Source organism: Vulpes lagopus, chromosome 15 (assembly GCF_018345385.1).
Source record: "Vulpes lagopus strain Blue_001 chromosome 15, ASM1834538v1, whole genome shotgun sequence".
Classification (NCBI taxonomy): Eukaryota; Metazoa; Chordata; class Mammalia; order Carnivora; family Canidae; genus Vulpes; species Vulpes lagopus.
Window position 1 is genome coordinate 2,202,603 of NC_054838.1, and position 13,325 is coordinate 2,215,927.

A 13,325-nucleotide genomic window follows, 5' to 3' on the forward strand; every position below is an offset into this window, starting at 1 on the left:
GTCCTCCTACTCTCCTTTTACAGCTGCAAAAACTGAGACAATGAGAATTTATATGTCTTGCCCAGAGATAAACAGACCAATAGGTAGATGAGCTTGAGATTGAATCTGGATTTATTGGATCCCAGCTCCAAAAAGTTGAATTCCAACACATACTGTGTTTCACCTTGAAGCCTCATTAGTCTCTGAATGCAAATATGCCAACCATTTTATTGACATCTGAATCCTCTTTCCTTATTACCTGCACGGCCTTTTCCAATTATCTTTGGGAGTCCACAGGGGTATATTACATGTGTTCTGCTCTACTGGTTCCTAAGCCCATCATTGTTAGAATGATCTGGGATTTAAACAATGAGATTCCTGAGTCCCACTTCTAGAGGATTTTGATTTTATATAGGTCTAGAGTAATGTCCGGGAATCTGTATTTTTATGGTGTCCTGACTGATCAGGTTTTGGAACCAGTCAGGTTTTGGAGCACTGGGGACTTTTTCTTTGTTTGTTCTTACATCTTATCATACCCTGGGATTGGAGATTGAGGCCCAAGTAGGGCATAAATGATCAGCAAAGTATCCTGAGATAGTAAAGTTCAGGAAATTAAATAAAGCTATTAGCTCTCTCCCAGTGGTTCCTGGTACCATCTTCCCTCCCCAGCAGTACAGTCCAGGAATCAAAACACTAGGCTTCGGTCTTTTCTCCTTCCTTATCTGTTAAAGAGGGATGAAGAGGATAAAGAGCCATGGTGACTGTAACCATCACGACACCACTTTACTTCACTCCTAGTCTAGTCTAATCATCTGTCTGAGGGGCTACAGCAAGATCCTTCTAATTTGGTCCCCCTGCTTCCACTCTTACCCCTTTACTCTGGATTTGAACTTGAATATAATAAACTGGCCTACTGTAATTGGTAAAATACGTTTTCATGCTTTGTCATCTTTAGCAGGAGATTGTGACCTCCTAGAGTACAAGTCTGTAGGCTTCTAATTTATTTTTTCATTGCACAGAATAGTGCCTGATACTCGTAGGTGATCCGCAAAACTGAAAAAAGGAGGAGAGGAGTAATAAATATTAAAAGAGGAGAAAGAGATGAATGAAATAGACAAATGAAGGAGATGATAATGGAGAAAGGAAAGAGAGAGTGGAGCAGAGACAAAATGAACGAGAAGAGGAAAGAAGGTGAGGAAGGATCGTGAACACTTGACAGGGAGAAGAAAATAGGGAACGGGACTTCCCTGTTGTTAGGCAACGACTCTCATTTTCCAGATCAGACAGGTTGCGGCTCCCAGGAAGCTTCATCCTATACGCCAGGACACGTCTACCTTCCTTGGAAAGCATTAGGTTACATGGTAAGCAACTCCGTAAAGCTCAGTGGTCCCCCAGTAGTCTTCACTGACGAGTTCAGAACCCTTGGTGGAGAGTTCACAAGACGCAGTAGAACATTCTTTTTATCTAGTTATTTTCATATTGGCAAGATCGCGTCATGCTCAGGGAGGGAGAGAGGGGCGTACGCTCTCACCCTCCTCAAGAGCTGCAGAGCTGAGCTGCAGGTGTCCTGACTAGAAGGCTCTTCCACTGACATCCTGGAAGTTGACTGGAAAATATTAGAGATGTGGCAGGTTTTCTCCTTCCAGAAATATGAAAGAAAGTCTTTCTTTTTGCTTCCTTGGAAGATTGCCTTTTCTCTAAACACAGTATTGATTTTCCCTTTTCTCAAGCATAAACCCAAACAGTTATGCCTTGTTTACTCTCCTCCTTTCAGTTTCAACATCTATACCATCGGGACATCTCACCAACTTGTACTGCTAGAGTGGCGGCCTTCAGCTCATGACGTAAACACAGCCAGGAATTGGCTCACGTGGCCTTGGCAAAGTCACTAAGGAAAGAAAAGGAGAAAAGATAGGTATTCACTGAATCATGCAGAGAAGTAGTCAGAAACTACCATTGGGCAGAAGTGCCCCATAGTCTCTTGGAAATGAAATACACACTACTTGTAAAAAAAGAAAAAGAAAGAAAGAAAGAAGGAAAGAAGAAAATACACACCACTTTAGAGTTCCAGCGTACCGGGGCATTGTTTCCTGAGAAACGCACAGCCGTGCTCTTCAGCTTAGGCGCCTTTACAAAAGACACTCTTCCATATAAATGACTTTTCTCATAATTGAAGTTGTTTATTTCAAGTCCAAAACTGAAAAATGTTAACAGATATGGGTATACAAAATATGAATTCCTTACTCATTTGCCTTCTTGAGCAGGGAGTACTGAACTTGTAATAATTTTTCTGATAAATCAAGATCATTTTTATTGATTTTCATTATTGAATTTGATGGTGATAAAAGTTTGTGTTGCATTGCAGTTTTCTGTCTTCTTCCTCTTTCTCTCCTCCTCCTCCTCCTCTTCTTCTTCTTCTTCTTTCTTTTCTTTTCTTCTTCTTCTTCTTCTCTTTCTTCTCTTTCTTCTTCTTCTTCTTCTTCTTCTTCTTCTTCTTTCTTCTTCTTCTTCTTCTTCTTCTTCTTCTTCTTCTTCTTCTTCTTCTTCTTCTTCTTCTTCTTCTTCTTCTTCTCCCTCTATGTTAAACAATAAATTACGATCTTCAAACCTCTTTTTCTCTCTTGCACTCTCTATTTCCTTTATCTCTCTGTCTCAGACTGTCCTACCCTTAGGCTTACTCTATAAGCCTGTCAAAGCATGTGGTTTTGGTGCTTGAACTTTGTAATGGCTCTTTCATGAAGTCAGGAGCATTTTTTGCTTAATTTAAAGGCATATCTGGAAGATTGAGTTTGCTAGAAATATAAACTGGAGAAAATGGAACAATGCTTTATCTAATTTCACACATTGATTCTTAACCATTTCAAGAAACTCTCCATGTAATCATCTATCACTTTTCATCAGACAGTGTTTTTATAGTTTAAATGCTCACGGAATTTCTATTTTAACTTTCTTGTGAATTATTACCTTATGTCTATATCAACTGTTCATCCCAGAAACACACTGGTCAGGTCCTGAGCTACTCTCTCTCTCTCTCTCTCTCTCTCTCTGTGTGTGTGTGTGTGTGTGTGAGAGAGAGAGAGAGAGAGAGAGAGAGACAGAGAGAATGTTTCTCAATCTATTTTTACTTTTAAAACAAATAGTAGACAAATTTTGCACAAATAAATTAAATCATTAAGTCATTAAAACGTTAAAATCATTAAAATGTTTTTTGCTTAAGCTATTTTTGAAGACCAACATTTGAAAATAACTTGGGATATACCAAATGTGCTTTTGTATTAAGTATGGCATGAATGATTTCTATACACCAGTTGCAGTCATCCTGGCGATGAGAGCTGATGTTTAGCAGGAAGAGATTGGAATTACATCCACTACAAGCTGAATTTCTGCCATTCATCATCAGTCATCAGTGACTTTATCCTGAGACTTAGTTGATTCTGTACCACAAACATAAGTAATTATAGAAGTCACAGGGTTACCATATTCACAGTCACTTAATGTCAGCCTTTCTTATATATTCCTATGACTAAATGGTAGTTTAAAAAATAGCTTTGTGTATTCCAAATGTCTCACATGATACTCCCCACCCAGCCACGCTGCAGCATAACATGACACTTGACCGCCATGTGTGTTTCCAGCATAAGGCCGCTATACCTTGGCTCCAGTTTGACCAAATTCAGCTCCTTCCAGAACACACTATGACAAATTGGAGAGAATCTATAATCAGCAGAGGATTTTTGTGGCTTGCAAATGCACCCCAAATTGCCAATAATGAATATTCCATAAGCAAGCAGACTTTTTTAGTTCCAAATGCTATTAGGGAAGCAAAGATTTCATCAAAAATACTTATTTTGTAAATATTTTTGAACTTAGCAAATAACTATAGAGATTAAGCATAAAGGCTCCAAGCATGAATGCCATTTACATCCAAAGTGGGATTTTCATGTACAAGCTGACTTCAGATGAAACCTCTCAAAAATCATACTCATCTTCCAAAGGAGGGTGTTCATATTTTCCAAAGGTTCAATCTCTTGGTCCAATCAATTTTGTTTATATTACTGGAAGATTTCTATTTATAAAAGGGAAGTGTTCCTGCCAGTGATTAGGGAATAAATTGTTCACTGTTTGGAAGACAACAGACTTTCTCAGGTGGCTAGATGACTTTGCATGCTTTGGGGTTTTGCTGAAAAAGCAGAGTTAGATTAAACAACTTGATTTCAAACAGATATGTCTGGAACATTTTAGAGCTGAAGGCCTTTGAGACTATCTCACTAAGAGGCATGATTTTAAAGATGAGAAAACCAAAACCTAAAATTGAAGGAAATGTATCCAAATTTATGCTGTAAGTTAGGTTGATCTAACTCTTCTGAGTTTCAATCCCTCAGGTACTTCATCACATTAATGTAGCATTATTCCCACCCCCACCCTCATTTTTGTTAGTTGGTTATTTAGGACATAAAGCATACCAGGAACTGTGGTAGTCTCTGGAGACACAAAGATGTATGACAGAGTTTCTGTATTCAGAGAGCTAAGTAATTTGGGGGTGGGGGGTGGGGAAGGGCAGACATAGAACCAAGAGATATATTAAAAGCTGTTATATTCAGTACTAGGATAACACAGACTATGAATACCGTGGTTGGAAGGGTAGGTAAAGGGCTGATAAAGACCAAGAAGAGGATTCAAGAGTTGAGTCTTAAAGGCTCATTAGGATTAAGGGTATTTCAAGCAGAGAGGAGAGCAGGTGCCAGCAATGTGGTGCATTTGAAGGACAGCAAATAGTTGAGTGTATGATGGGGTCAAAAGGAGATGAAGCTGGGGTGCCTGGATGGCTCAGTCATTTGAGCCTCTGAGTCTTGGTTTCCAGTCAGGTCATGATCTCAGGGTGGTGAGATGGAGCTCCATCTGCTGGAAGTCGGCTTGGGATTTTCTCTCTCTCCCTCTCCCTCTTCTTCTCCCAGCTCATATGTTCTCTCTCTCTCTCTCTCTAAAATCAACCAATCTTAAAAAAAAGACTCCCTCTTCATCTTCAGCTACTTCTCCTTTCCTTTGCTTCCACTTATAGCACAACTCTTCAAATATCTCTAAAAGTTTCTGAACTTTCTTGCCTTCTATTCCTTCAGCAGCATGTGCCACAGTTACTACTCACTTGTTCCTGTCTGAGATACCTTCCTTACCTGAAATCTAGGACACCACTCTCTCAGTCCTTCTTATGATTCAGTCATTGCTCCTTCTTAGTCTCCTTTGTTAGGTCCTTCTAATCTTTCTCTTTTTTTCTCTTTTTTCCTCCCTCCCTCCCTCCCTCCTTCCCTTCTTCCTTCCTTCCTTCCTTCCTTCCTTCCTTCCTTCCTTCCTTCCCTCCCTCCCTCCCTCCTTCCTTCCTTCCTTCCTTCCTTCCTTCCTTCCTTCCTTCCTTCCTTCCTTCCTTCCTTCCTCTTTTTTATTTTATTGAGAAAGAGAGAGAGAAAATGTGCCTGAGCCAGGGGTGAGGAGGGACAGAGGGAAGAGAGAGAGAATCTTAAGCAAGCTCCATACCCAACATTGACCTTCATACCCATCATTATCCTGAGATCATGAGTTGAGCCAAAATGAAGAGTTGAATACTTGGCGAACTGAGCCACCCAGGCAGCCTCCTTCTAATATTCTTATTATATACACATTGGAGTATCTCAGAGCTCAGTGTTTGAACATCTCTATCTCATGTATTCCTCAGGTGAGCTTTCTGTGCCAGGACATTAATTACCATTTATATGCTAATAAATCCAACATTTACCTCTAGTCCCAACTTTTTCTTTTTAAACTCCAGGCTCACACATTCATTTTCCTTCTGAACATCCTAGTAGTTCTATTTTAAAAATATATCCAGGCTCTAACCATTTCTCACCACTCCCGTAGCTGCTATACAAGGCCCTCATCTGTCACCTGAATTACTGTAATAGCCTCCTGTCTGGTCTTCCTGCTAGAAGGCTGGTCCTTTTCAGTTGTCAACGCAGCAGCCAGGTAAATCCTTTAAACACTTACATTAGATCTTGTCACTGTTTCTGCTCATAACATTCTAAGAATTTTCATCTTCCTCAGGATAAGATCCAAAATTTTAAGCAGGATTTACAAGGCTCTGTTTAATCTGGTCTCTGACCGCTTCTCTGACTCATCTCTTATTACCAATTCTTCTTTAGGTGATTCACTGAAGAACTGTTGGTCTCCTTGAACACATCAAGCATGAGCCCATCTCAGGCATTTTTTTTTTTTTTCTGCCAGGAAGGCTCCTCCTTATGTTATCCTCATGATTTGTTCTTTTACTTTATTCAAGTTTTTACTCAAACATCATATTTTCATAGTGATTTTGCCTGACCACTCCACTTATCACTACATTACTTTCTGAAGCCATACTGGGTTTTGCTTTTCCCTTTAAAATACTTATCACCATAAATCATATGTTTGTTTGTTTATTTATTGTCATTCTCCCACAGTGTAAGCTCCAGCCAATGTCTTCAAATGGCTTATGGTGAGCACTCACTTTTTTGAAAGGGCAGAAGGTACTGCCAATGTGATTGCAGAATGTAAAATAAAATACACTAGTGTGCCCTGTTGAAAATGATGAACAGCACCCACCCATTTCCTCTTTTTTAAAAAAATTATTTAATTATTCATGAGAAACACAGAGAGGAGAGAAAGAGAGAGGCAGAGACACAGGCAGAGGGAGAAGCAGGCTCCACGCAGGGAGCCTGACGTGGGCTCGATCCCGGGACTCCAGGATCACGCCCTGGGCCAAAGGCTGGCGCTAAACTGCTGAGCCACTCGGGCTGCCCCCCATTTCCTCTTTATGCTAAAGATAAACTGTGTATATTTAACAGAATGCTATCGTGAGATTCTTTATGATGTGTTAGTGTTGACTGACACCCCTAATCAGGAGTGCCCTCAGATGCCTGATGAGATGTTGATCACCTATGCAGATCTATAAAGGCAATAGTTGAGAATCAGTTTTGTGATTCTCAGTTCAACAAATTCCTCAATAATAACTCCAGAATGGGGTTGGATTGTGTGGGCTCCCTATCTTTCATCTCAAGCCAAGTGGCAATGCCTTAAAAAAAGCATACATGGAGTTTGACTGGAGTTTGTGGGGGTAAAGAGACTGTTGCTTGCTTGATGCCTAGAATACTCTAAAGGTAATAGATTATGGCTTTCTAGTGTCATCAAATAGCTGTGTTGGGAAGTAACTTCACTTCCACCAATATTAAACCCAAGATGTGTTTTGTTGATGATTCATTTTGGACTTCACAGACAAAGCTCACTTGGGGTCATTTTGGATTCTCCTCCAAGGGAAGTCCAGATGAGTAATAGAACATCTATCCCTGCTTAAGCTCAAAAACCCTGGGCTTCTGTTTTATATTTTGGGCTTCTACGAGTTTATTGAATAGTTTTGGAAGGCAAACAACAGCTTGCAAGCCACTGATTTGTTCATGGAGGAAAACAAAAATAATCACTGCGTAATTTGATACATATTCTGTATTCAGTTTTAATAAGGTCTTAATGCCAGCAGAGAGGTGGAAACAAGAAAGTCTTCCTGGGAAGGGCTGGCAAGGTGTTCTTAAGGAAGTCAACTAGGTTTTGAAGAAAGAGAGGAGTAGAGAAAGGAGAGAGGCATTTTGAGTAGAAGGGACACTATATAAAGTCTCAGAAGAAAGAAAGGTGTAACGTTTACAGAAGAGTAAGAAGTGTAGGGTGTATGGTTGTAGGGTTGGGAGAGTGATAGATGAGATTGAAAAGAAGGTCCCTGGAAAGGGTCACAGGTGAACATGAGGTAAACTGAATTTTTTGCATGGTTGGGGTCTACAGTATTCATTGATACTATTGCATGAGCCTCCTGAAGAGTCTCCCTTACTTACTTCTAATTCTTTCTAATCCATCAATGGAAATACAACACATGACACCTTTTTGCTTAAATCGAGCTTGTTATGATCCTTAGGATAACGTAGTAAAATCCTTAAAGTGACCCATGATATTCTGCTTGGTCTCCCTGGGGCCCGCTGCTCCAGCCTCGTGCATCCCGGGGTGTGGCTCTCTGCTCCCTGTACTCCTGGCCTGGTGATGCCGCCTTTTATTTCCTGGAATGAGTCGTGCCACAGGGCTTTCTTGTTTCTCCCTTGTGCCTGGAATTCACTCTTTGGCTGCTTTCTCCTCCCTGACCACTGTCTCTATCACTCTTAGCACCTAAATTGATTGCTGTATTCCCTCCATCTCTTACCAGGACTGTTACCTCCTTGGGATGACACCTTCAGAAAATTTCAAGTGCCCATAACATATAGTCTCACTGCATCAGGTACATCTGTCATGGTTGTCATTGTACGTTATTTGTGTAATTTCTGTGAGCTCCCTAGGAGAAATTATTATGTATTTTTTTTTCTCACCATTGCATCTTTAGTACCCAATGCACGGTCTCTAGTACCCTTACACAGTCAGTGTTCAGTAAATATCTTTTAAATGAATTCAGAGATGCTCAGTTACATACAAGATGAATACAGGTAATGATTTTTGACTATTTTTTTTAAATATTTTTTTATTTATTTGAGAGGAGAGAGTGTGCATGCAAGTTGGGGGGAGGGGCAGAGAGAGAATCTCAGAGCGGACTCCCGCTGAGCCTGGAGCCAGACTCAAGGCTCTATCCCGCGACCCATGACATCATGACCCATGAGATGTGGAGTCAGACACTCAACTGACTGAGCCACCAGGTGCCCCTATTTTTGACTCCTTAAAACAAAAACATGAAGTGATAAATATTGGTTAATCTAATATGTCTTGAAAAATCTAATTCTGCTTTTTAGTATCCTCATTTAACATTTTTCTCTTCTCCTTATGCAGAAGGGAAAACATGAAACCGTTTCTGAAGCAATTTTCACGAATCAACATTGAATGCATCGCAAAATATGTAAGAGAGATGATCTGCTATGACAATAAAAGTAAATACTTCCACTATGACTTTGAGCAATTCCAGATGGTCTGGTGTGGCATTTTTATGATAGCTTCTTCTAAATTACCCCTGTCAAAAATAATTTATTTTATATAAAACTCTAGTATAGGTTACACCTGAAGCATACAAAAGAAAACTGCCTGGGTTTATAATGGCAAGTTTGCTAAAGAAAATCTAACATATGGTTTGAGTAATTGGATAGAAGAGTTTTTATTTCAAGACCTGAACCTAATGCTAAAAGCCAAGCCTTTGTCCCTTTATGAGGGAAAAATGTCATCACTTGGTGATAATTTTTATTATTTTGTGGAATTTAAATGTGTGACTATTTTAATTCCATAATGGGTTTAGTTTAAGCAATGTAACATGTCCTATTTGGGGTGGGGGGAGGTCGTCTCTCTTCCAGGCCTATAAAGGGCCCATAAAGTTAAAATGGAACAAACTGAGGCACAGTGAGGAGATGTGCTTCTTTACTTTATTCATGGAGTCAACAAATACAATAAAGTTCCTTTAATCAGCTTACAGCCTAAGAGAACTAAACAATGGAGAGTCAGTCCTCTAATTAATTGACTGGCATTCCCCCTTCCTGCCTCCACTGCGGTCTGGAGCAGTGCCTCTAGAAACTTATTTTGCATACGAATCACCCGGGAACCTTGTTAAAACACAGCGCCCATCAGGTCGGTCTGCTCAGAAGCCAAAGATTCATTCTTTCTTTCTTTCTTTCTTTCTTTCTTTCTTTCTTTCTTTCTTTCTTTCTTTCTTTCTTTCTTTCTTTCTTTCTTCTTTCTTTCTTTCTTTCTTTCTTTCTTTCTTTCTTTCTTTCTTCTTTCTTTCTTTCTTTCTTTCTTTCTTTCTTTCTTTCCTCTTCTTTTTCCTTCCTTCCTTCCTTCCTTCCTTCCTTCCTTCCTTTCTAGCAATTTATTCAGTTAAAAATGTAAAAATCTTAAACATACATTTGAGATTGATATAATGAATGATTATACATCCATCCTTGAGATTTAAGAGAACAATTTAAACAATATTTATTTATCTATTTATTTATTTTTCATTTGTTTTTATTCAAGTTCGATTTGCCAACATAGAGTCTAACACCCAGTGCTCATCCCATCCATACCCTGAATAGCCGGAGGAATGCTGAAAAGGAAAACCAGTGCCGAGGGCATCCGCATGCCGGGGTTCAGCTGTACCACAAAGCTGTGGTGACCAAGATGGTGAGGTCCTGGCACAGAAAAGGACACACAGACCAATTCTGCATTTTCTGACGAGGGCTGCGTGTTGCAGGTGCATGGGCCACAGTGAGGGGCACGGAGCTAGACCGCACTGAGGCCACAGCATCGCCGAAGGCTGGGGAGCTGTCCCTCTCATGGAGCCCCGAGTTCTGTCCCTGTGGGTTGGGGGGTGACCTGGACTTGCACCATGTCCTCTAACCGTCTGCGCACTCGTTTGCTTTTCCCGTTCAGACCTGAGCTTCCCCCTGACTGGTAGCCCTGACTCTCCGAAAGCCACCTCCATCCTCCGGGTCCTGGACCCTTGAGAGCCTCAGGTCCCCCGGACTCTGCAGGCCTTTGCTCTCGCCCTTACTTCCAGTCGCAGGGCAGGTCACACTGCAGGCTGACTCAGCCCTGCGCCTGCCCCTTCTGTCTCCTTTTCCTCCCCCATCCTCAATCATCATCACCCCACTTACTGAGAACTTCAGTATGTCGGGCTCTTACAGAGGTTATGTCCTTGATGAATCTTAAAACAACCGTTGAGATGGGTGTTTCCAAATTTTAAAATTCATCTTATTAATGTGGCAACTGACACAGTAAGCACAATGTCTCCATCATGTTAGTAATAAGTAGTGGGGGGGGGGGTGTAAACCCAAGTCTGTCCGACCGTAGCTATGGCTCCTAACCAATATTCTTGCGGCCTTCCCAACTCTTATCTCTTTCCTCGAGTTTACATTATTTTTTACTAGAACGTAAGCAGATTTATTAGTGCTTGTTACAGGTTAAAGATACTATAAGCATTGAAGTCATTGTCCTTGAATCTATTACACACACTGGTACCAGAGTTTCCTCCCGCGCTCCCTCGTCCCTGCTGGTATCTTCAAGTGCCTCAGTCGCTTTTGACATCCTCCACCGTGTTGTCATAACTTAGCTTCCTTCACAAACTTTCTACTCCAGCAAAACTGAGATGTATCCACACCTCGGCGCCCTCTACTAGGACCCTCCTTCCCCATTCCAATGATTAAAATCATATCGCAGGGGCAGGGCTAAAATATTAAATATCTTCTTCGTGAAATATTTTTTTGGTTTTTGGACAAAAAACACTTTTTGACTCCCTGGACAAATGTACCCTCTTTTTTACCCTCTTTTGGTGCTTACCATGACGAGGCAATGAGGGATTGTGATTTGGCTTCTAGTTAGAGACACGAATGCAAGTCAGAGCACTAATAAAGCAAAGCAGCTCTCTGGGCCACTGTATTTCGACTGTACCGAAGAAGGAGAGAATAGGGGCTGAGTCCAGTCTAAATCTGCATCCAGGAATCCTTCTCATTTAGAGTTTGATAAGGGACTCAAGCTCTAGTGCCCTAAGGCACCCGCTGCGTGCAGTTAAGTAACGCATCTGCTATTCATCTACCATGTACGTACCATCCTTGAATAACTGAGAAAAGAGTTGCTGAAATTATTTTTGGTGTTCTGTGGTTCAGGTGAGGAACTCCACTTGAGACAGGTTGGGAGCATGGGTACACTTTCCTAATTTATCCAGCTGGAAGGGGCACTTTTCTGTAATTTGCACAAGGCCAGCTCTGTGCAAGCAAAGGCCTTGCATCTTGCATGCCAGAGCTATTTATAAGCTTAACTGCTGTGCAAACTGAAGAGGTTACTATTATTTTAATTATTATTATTGGTATTTCCCCTGGTGAGCTGTAAATCCCTTGAGACAGAGGCTATGTTGTCCTTATTTTGCTGTGTGCCTTGCCATCGCCTCTCTGTCCCTACATCTGTATTCAAATGCCTCATTCATATCCAGTTTTCATAATAAGTCTTATGTATTTTCTTTCCTCTGGTTTAAAGAAATATGACCTTGCTACATCCATGTTTTTTCTTAAGGTATTATAAATTATTTTTGAAGCCAGGTAGAACAGGGAAGAAAAGGTAGGCAGGAAGCAATGATAATACTTGGAAAAGTATCACTGTCCTTGTTTAATCTCTAACTGTAGACTTCTGATGCAAAAGGGATTGGAGGGCACTGCCCTCCGGCACTTGGCACTAAGCGTGAGGAGTCTGGCAGCCTCTCAGGTTTTTCCTTATGAAGTACACTCACTTTCACATGGGTACTGGGAGTTAGAATTATTAACAGGGATGATCCAATGGACTGAGATCTAGAACTAACTTATTTCCTTTTTTTTCTGGGATGAGGTGCTGGACATTTTTATACCAATGGGGCACACAAGAGGATGATTCTTAACAAAAAAACACCTTTTTTTATTGTTTTGTCAACTTGTTGATGAACCTCAGTCTGGATTTAATTTAACTTAGACAAAAAAATTGGGATATTTCTTTTATTCCATATATATCTAGAATTATATATTTTACATACACACACATACAGGAATAAGGAATGGAGTGAGCAAAGGAGGCTGAGCCACATTTATATCTCTTGTAAAGCCTCAAATTGGTTGCAAAATAAATAGCACAAGTTTATTGGTTCAGCTGTATAGAAGCCCCTACAGATCTCTTGCTTTAGGTTCACTCCTTTATTTTGGACAAAAAAACCTCAAACAACACAACTCTCTGATTCATGCTATGATTTTTCCTGTTGAGCACAGAGAAGTCCCACTTAGAAAAAAAACCAGTCTTGCCCGGTTCTGCTTTCTCTTTGCTCTGAATCCACTTTCTTGCTCACTCCTGGGCTCACTCTTCTCTCCAACACTACCTCCAGTATTTGGTGTCTGTCTGCTTCTGGTCCCATAATTTAAAAAAACTCATTCCGAATTCCCTTGACAGTGTTTGGGATTCAGGTTCCTAATTAGTGCTGAGATCTATGTACCTCCCAACTCTGCTATTTTCTGTATCCCCTTAACTTAAGCTTTGAGTAAGAGACTCAACCGACCTTTGCTCCTCAGGATTGCACCACATGATTAAGTCTATGATTAGGTGAAGGGTATTTACTTAATAAGTATCATGTTTTTAATTTTCTTCCAGATTGTTATTCTTGGTATAGATACTGATCCCAATGTATTTAAAAATAAGCAGTATATACAGGAAACATTTCAGTAGCCAACTAAAGGTTTCCTTTCCACCAGAAAGCTTAGGACTCACGTATCATGAATTTTATTTTTAAGGGAAGGATCTTCCTCTCCCTTTTTTTCATAAACTCCAATATTAAAATGTCCAATACC